Source organism: Onychostruthus taczanowskii, unplaced genomic scaffold, assembly GCF_017590055.1.
Source record: "Onychostruthus taczanowskii isolate IOZ18803 unplaced genomic scaffold, ASM1759005v1 scaffold27, whole genome shotgun sequence".
Taxonomy (NCBI): Eukaryota; Metazoa; Chordata; class Aves; order Passeriformes; family Passeridae; genus Onychostruthus; species Onychostruthus taczanowskii.
Genome location: NW_024500017.1, coordinates 5566118 through 5573560, shown reverse-complemented (window position 1 = coordinate 5573560; position 7443 = coordinate 5566118).

Genomic DNA, 7443 nt, shown 5'->3' with positions numbered 1-7443 from the left:
AACAAGATGAAAGGAGTATTTTTTGGACTTGATATCACTCAGAGTTAGAGCTTTAAAACCAGTTAGCCTTGATTAAAGTGGAAAAACAGGAAAACAGAACAAGCGAACTTTGTAGTTTTGTAACTTCTGACAGCTCAGTCCTTCCTACCCATCACATTCCAGTGTACATCTCTCAAGAGACACAGTTTTTCTGAGTGTGGGTCATTGCCAATCCCAGGTAAAAATTGCCCTGTTCTGAATTACCACAGATTATCAAATGTACTCAGTGTTAGCTGCTTCACCAGAATGTTTTGGAAAACAGCATTTGTAGGGCTGGAATTTTGCAGAGCCAAGATCTCTAGGTAGTAAGAAAATGTCATATTTCTTTTCACTTTATTTTCAGTTTTACAGTCTTGCATAAAACAAATCACTTCTCACTCGTTAATCTTCCAGTAGAGAAGACCCAAGCCATATCTCCAGAGTAAACAGTGTAAAAAGAGTCTCATAGGATTATGAGACACCTTGTCTCATCACAGCCAGCTGTCTTTGGCTGGGAGAAATTACAGTCATTCTGTCTTTGCTTGGTCAGCCATGGGATATACATCTTCTTGAAGCAGTTACTCTCAAATCCCATTTGAGTCCCTCGTGATAGTCATAGTACCACAGAAACCATTTATCAATGCCTTAAAGGGCCATTTTGATTTAACTAGGGGAAATAGGGAGATAAAATATTACATTTTTCTTCCTGATTAAAGCAACCCCAAATCTCAGATTTAATTTTAATGGAGGGGGAGGGAGGGGTGTGTTTAAAGAATCATATCCATTTGGCAAAATTAATTGTTGAGATTAAAAGCTCTGACATAATCAAGCAGGAAAGATGAAATCATACTGGGAAGCAAGTACTGTATTTGGAAATCAAGACACTTATTTGCATATAAGCCACTAGAGAAAGCTTAAGGACAGATGGCTTCTTGATCATCTGTTCAGTTTTCCTCTTGCTAAGTCTTCCAGAGATGCCAGCTTTGCAGGCCAGGTCAAAAAAACACTGAAACAGTAAACTGAAGTGTAAAGAAAGATTATGTTTGGTTTTTGTATCAATCTTGTGATTCTCTGTGCAGGACAGAATCAGCTCTCCCTGAGCCGTGCTGGGCTTGATCAGTTGATTGTGTACGCACAATTTCTGGCTATTCCAATGTCAACTTCAGATGAGCTCATACTTAAATTCATCTCTAAATGTGAAAACAAACAAATATACAAGCAGAAACACAACAACAAAAAAATATTGAGAGGAAGTGCAAAGCCCAGAGGAAAAGGATTTTTATGTCTTTGTCTGAAAGTCCATGTGCTGAGTGTTCCAGTGGACCAACATTATCTTACAAGGCACATAAGCCTCTCTTAGCAGGAGTAGCTCAGATCTGACAGAGCTGCTCTCTCATCTCACAGTGCTCATGAGCTGGCTCAGCTGTATGACAGGATCATGCTTGCTCTTCACAAAAACACAAGCAGAACAAGCAGTTTTAGAGTTCAGGCTTTGCTTGTTGTCTAAAGGTCTAGCTGATTGATGGAATGGATTCCTTTGTTATCCAGAGAGGTGACTTCTCTAGACCTTATCTGCTGGCGAAATGTGGAAGGAAAGACCAAGCATGAACCTGGAAAAAACTGAGACAGCTGTATTGGCTATTTTCAGAAACAGGTTTCTGAAAAGATGGACGTGCCTTAAAGTTCTGGGTACTGAGTTGAATCCTCCAGAGGAGTCTTTGGGGAGATGTGTGCTGATTTTAGTAGAAGCTGAACTGTGCCTAATTTCCCCAATGAATTATGATGGAGTATCCAACTTAACTGGTGCTTCATTTTATATATATAGGCCTGTAATAATTTAAAAATGGATATGATGAGAATATGAAGGAAAACAGAGATATTCTGTGCTGTTATATGCACTTCCTGTGTCCCTGTACAGAGGGGAGATTGCCTAGACAAACCAGAGTGTGTGGGCATGTTGGTCAGTCAGTGCAGGAATAGGTGTCCACAAAGATGCAAAATCTCTATCCTTGGAGATTTCCAAAACTCAGCTATGCAAGGTGCTGAGAATCCTGATCCAACTTCGAAAATATCCATGCTTAGAGCAGGAAGCTGGACTAGATCACTCCCAGAGGACCCTTCCAAGATAAAGTACCCAAATCAGAAGACTGTGTAAAACTGCTGAGAAGTTTGAAAATGCAGTAGGAATAGAAGAAACCTACCTGATGTTCTGAAAAGAAACAAGGAGGGGAAAGTTAAAACCCCAAAACTACAAACCTACCATCCTTCTTTCAAATTGTTCAATTGCCCATAATAATAATTGAAATCAGTCATCTTTTCTTCTCATTCTGTGCCTTTCTGCTACAGTAGAGAACAGATTTTCCTTGTTGCAGCTCTACAGTTTCCTGGTTTGCTCTTGTGTCCCACCCTTATACATCTTTGTAGTATCTGTTCACTACCACAAGAAAACACGCTGCAAGAAGTTGCATCCATTGCCACTCTCTGCAGTCTGAGTTTCATGAATTTGAATTCTTAGTGCAACATTTTCACAGAGTGACACCTTCCTGTGTACTCCAACCCAAATTCTTGAGTCTATTTCGTGCCCTCCTACTCCTTTAGGAGGCTCAAGGTAGGCTGCCATGTAGATGTCAAGTCTTCCACAGCTCAGCCCATCACCCCAACCTCTCAGGTGTTACATTTCCCTGCCACTGAGGTTTTACAAATCCACTGACAGGGCTCTGCAGTTCCTGCTTTGGGTTAGAGGCCCACAAAGCTGCAGGTAAGAGACTCACACTGTGTTTGCCTTGAACAGGCTTCATAAAATCCTACTGGCACCTTCTGCTTGCTATTGGACCACCAGACAAAAAACACAAATGTTCTCTCTCCAAGAAGTATCATAAATGTAGTGGGATGGAGGAATATCAGCAGAAAGGGGGAGTGGGACACAGAGTGTTGCACAGAAAGGAGGCAGGATACCTAAGTAGGTGACCTGGAGAGAAATAGAGGATAAAGTCCTGTCTGTGGCTCCTGACCCACCATCATTGATAAACCCCCATCCTTTTTAGGAAAGATGTAGATTCAAGGCTGAAACTTCTTAGAAGATGGTCAGAAGGGCAAAGCTGAGCATGACCACATTTAGATCTTTAAAGATTTGGTGGTATTTACACCCTCCAGCTGGACAGCCTCTATTCTGGAGTGGCCAGGCTCCCCATGGGTGCAGCGCGTCCCCAGGGGCAGCAGGGTGCCCAGAGATGAGGAGCAGTGCTTGATCCCTGTGCACCAGATCCCCGTGGTGCAGGGGCCAGCACAAGGCACTCAGGTGTGCCCAGAGCAGACCCAGGATGGCCAAGAAGTCTGTGCCCAGTGGCTACTTCTGTGCAGCACTTCTCAGGAGCTGCTCTCCAAACAGCCAGAGAACAGGAAAGCAGGTTTCATTTCACAGTGATTTTTTTTTTTAATGGAGATTTATAAGTATATTTAATTTTGTGACTGTGAAATAAAGACATTATTTCAGCCAGGATACTGGAGGAAAAAAAAAAAGAAAACCAAATTCAGGTGGGAGCATGAATCAGATTATTTTCATAAAATTCCAATACTTGTGTGGAGAGGAGATAGATGGAAACTCTATTAAGTACACATTTTCTACCCTAAGGTTTAAGTCTGCATAGAGAGGACAGAAAAAAATAGGAATTGTGTTGGATTTTCAAGTAGAAAAATTGTTGTATAGTTTTATTTTTCACAGATAAAAATTAAAAGCAAAGAAAGAACAAGTCACAAACCCCCCAAGTGAACTAACTTTTGCTTGGGTAGAGGGAGACAGCTGACCCAAATCACAAGAAGACCAGTGACACAGCTGGGACTGGACACTGGACCTCCCACATGCACCTATGCTGCCTCCCATATGACTCTCCTTTATCATTTCTCTTCCCTGTACACAAAACATTTTATCTGGTTATTCATTTCTAGAGCACTTTTTGTCTGCCATAACACTTGTTCTGAATTAGGTGAGAGCTCTAGATGAGATAACGTGTATTGTGCCCCTGCACAAGGAAGGAAATCTGCTTATGCAGTCTTGCTTTCACAACCCACATTTTCCAGATATACAACTTTCTCTTTTTCCTAGGATAATCCATCTTTTTTCCCTGCTCCCTTCTTGAACATTTAATTGCCTTTCACCTAAACTTTTGAACTTTTGCTGATTTCCTTGCTTCCATCTTCAAAAGCAAGGGAAAAGAAGAAAGAAAAAAAAAAAAAGAAGAGGTAGACATTTTTAACAGCTGAATTTTCTGGCCAAAGACTGCAATGCTGCAAACTCAGAGTAAAAAGTAAACTTCCCAAATTTCAGCATCTCAAGGAATGCCAGATATTGCTCAAGGAAAGAAATCGGATATGAGAAACTTGGTGCTTTGAAGGAGATTTTATTGCCATTCTGTCCCTCCTGGATCTTCATTGCTGGAAAATTCGGAGCTCTTTAGTCCATGGTGATACAAGAGGGATTCATTTGGTCTTCCCTGCTCCTTTCTGGTGCCATGGGCAGCAGGTGTTGAGTGACTCAGCCTGAAGCCCACGGTGGGGCTGGGCTGGGGCTCGTTGCCTGTCCCACAGGGGTGGCCCCTCCTGCCCACCTGCAGGGAAGGACCAAACCTCCTCTTCCCAGGAGCTCACAGGACAAGGGCACAAAGATATCAGCATTGAAACCCCATGAAATGGGCTGGAAGAGGAGCAAGGAGGAAGATGAAGGAGGGAAAAGTTTAGCATTTCTCCAAGTAGTGCCTGAGAAAACACAAGGGCACCATTCTCATTTACATTTGTGGAATATGATTCATGGATCACGCTGAGAGTTGAGGGTTGAGCTCAGGACTAGGGCTGGAGAGATGGGGCCAGTGCTGGAGCCCTGGTTCTGGGATAGTGTGTGCCACCAGTTCCCTTCATGGACTTCACTCAGTCATCTATTAACTCTTCTGTGCTGGGTCACTCCCAGGGCTTGCTTAATGCAATATCACACTTTTTTCTTAAAAATCCTTTGTGTCTAACCCTTTAAATGTGAATTAATATGTAGCTATATCCATTTAATATCCACTTACAATTTCCCTTTAGAAAACATAACATCAATTTCACAACCAGTATATTAATGAATATAATTAATTTCTTCCACTAGTAGAAACCAGTGTCTCTTACACATTTCCTCTGTTCTAGCCTTGGAATATTTTCATGCTGCATTGACACAGATAAAAAACACGTAGCACTCTGTAGAAAAGGTGGGGAAATATTAATCTTATTAAATCAAAGAATACATTAAAACAGAAACTGTTCAAAAAAGCTTCACTGCCTATGGCTAGTCGAAGTGCAGCCTTTCACAGTGGAATGCTGGTATCATTTTACTGACTTAAATAGAAATAAAAAGAACTGAGTGAAATTTTAAATGCATTCAAAAGTCTTTCACCAACGAACTCCTACTCCAGAATTGCACTTAATTAAGTCCTTAATTTTTTTTCATTCACCACCCTCTAGATAGTTGAATCACTGCCTTTTATTGCACCAGAAGAGGGATCATGGAATAATTTATAACAATAATCAATCTTCTGCCCAGCCTGTCACAAGTAATCCACTACCAACAGAAGTGGGAGGTTGAGTTTGCACTGGAGACAGTCTTTGGGGGATGCTGTAATGTGGTACAATTTTTGTCTGGTCTACAAAGTTCACTCAATAATTGCTATCTGACCTGGGGTCAGGATAAGACATAGAATTTAGATGACATGCAAATAAGTCATGTCTGCCCCTTTCTTGGTCTTTGAAGCTCTCTCTGAGTGAAGGTTTTTTCCTTATTATCTCCTCTGCTCAGATTCTGCATATAATAGTCCATAATGTCACTCTGTGTATAATGATACGTTAGAGTAAAAAAGACGTAGAAGTGTCGTGATACAATCAGACATGTTCCACTCTCCAGTGTATTGTGCACTCCCAAAGTACCTTTCAACTGCAAAGCTTCAAGAACAGCCTTGTAGATCCACTGGGATTAACAATGGAGAAAATAAATTATTTCTTTGACCACTTTGTTCCTTCTCCACGGCTGGCTGCAGTGCAAGGCTAAGAAACAGGGACAACAGAGCAAGTGACTGGATCTGCCTGACTCCCCCAGCTTTCCCCAAGCAATTCAGCTCAGCAGGTCACTCTGAATAATTATTAAGGTGACTTTTGCAGTTAGACTACGTGGCCCCTGAGGTTACCCTGCTGCTGTGTTCAGCAGGAATGAGGTCTCAGCTGATGCATTTGGATACATCCAGAATCAATGACTCAGAAACAATAAAAAGATCTTGAAATATGTCAGGTTTCTATGGGGGAGAAAGGAGTAATAACCACTTCCCTCCCAGGATGGGTAGGATAAGAACCAATCAAGGAAAGTGAAAGAAATCACACATTGGAAAGCAGAAAACACTTTCTGTGAGAACAATAGATGTTCTACTACCTCCTCATCTGCTCTGAAGACAGGATCCTTCTAATCCCAACATTTAAAATTTGCTTTATAAGCACTTGTAAAATTGCTTAATTGTAATTGTTTGAGATAAAATTTTCCAGCCTGGGAAATCTCCCTGGGCCTACCTGAGCTTTAATGAGACTTTCAGCCCAAGTTGCAACAAAATTTCATGTTCTGCCACTCCTCTTGGCTCCATTGCTAAGTTGGACTGGAAGGACTTGGTTTGGGAAAACTGCAGTCTTTGGTCTTCCCGGTCACCCAATCCAAACTGGAGGAGCTACTTTAAAAAAACCCCAAACCTCAGTACATACCAAACAGAATTTGTATTTTGTGGTTATCAAACAGAAGACATTGCATCCAGGGGCTTGAGCCCAGCCCCTAATAGCTCTTCAAATAAGTGATGTTTCGGTAGGTGCTGAAGGAGCTCCTTCTATTGGTAATTTAAATAGAACGTGAAAGGCTCACAAGGTCTTTAATGACTCACATGTGGCTTTTTTTCCCCCTTGTAAATGAAGTGAAAAAGTGATGCAAGTGCGGCTACATCTCCAATAATTGGTATAGAACCTATCTCAGGCCCTTATCTCTGCTTACTTCAAACACTCTTCTTGAATTTGGAAACTGAGATGAAGCACAAACCTTTGCCATCTATTTGATGTCAGTCTGCCAGGATCACTTTTCCAGCTGCTCCTATTGCCAGAGTACTGTAGAAAGCTTCTGCACCTTGCTCTGTCTGAGGGGAGAGGGCCATTCAGGTCCTGTCAGCCTTTCTGAACAGGATCTGCTCCCTGCTGCTGTTCATGGAACCAGCATCCAGTTTCTGGGCTGGATTCATGATGAAATGGGCTTTTTTTCAATCAAACACCTATTTGCAACAGTTTAATTATTCAGCTAGTTAGCTTTAATAATAGTAATTAGCAGATTAGAAGAGCCTACTCAACCTCTGAAGTCTCTGCAATGAAATTCCTGCGATT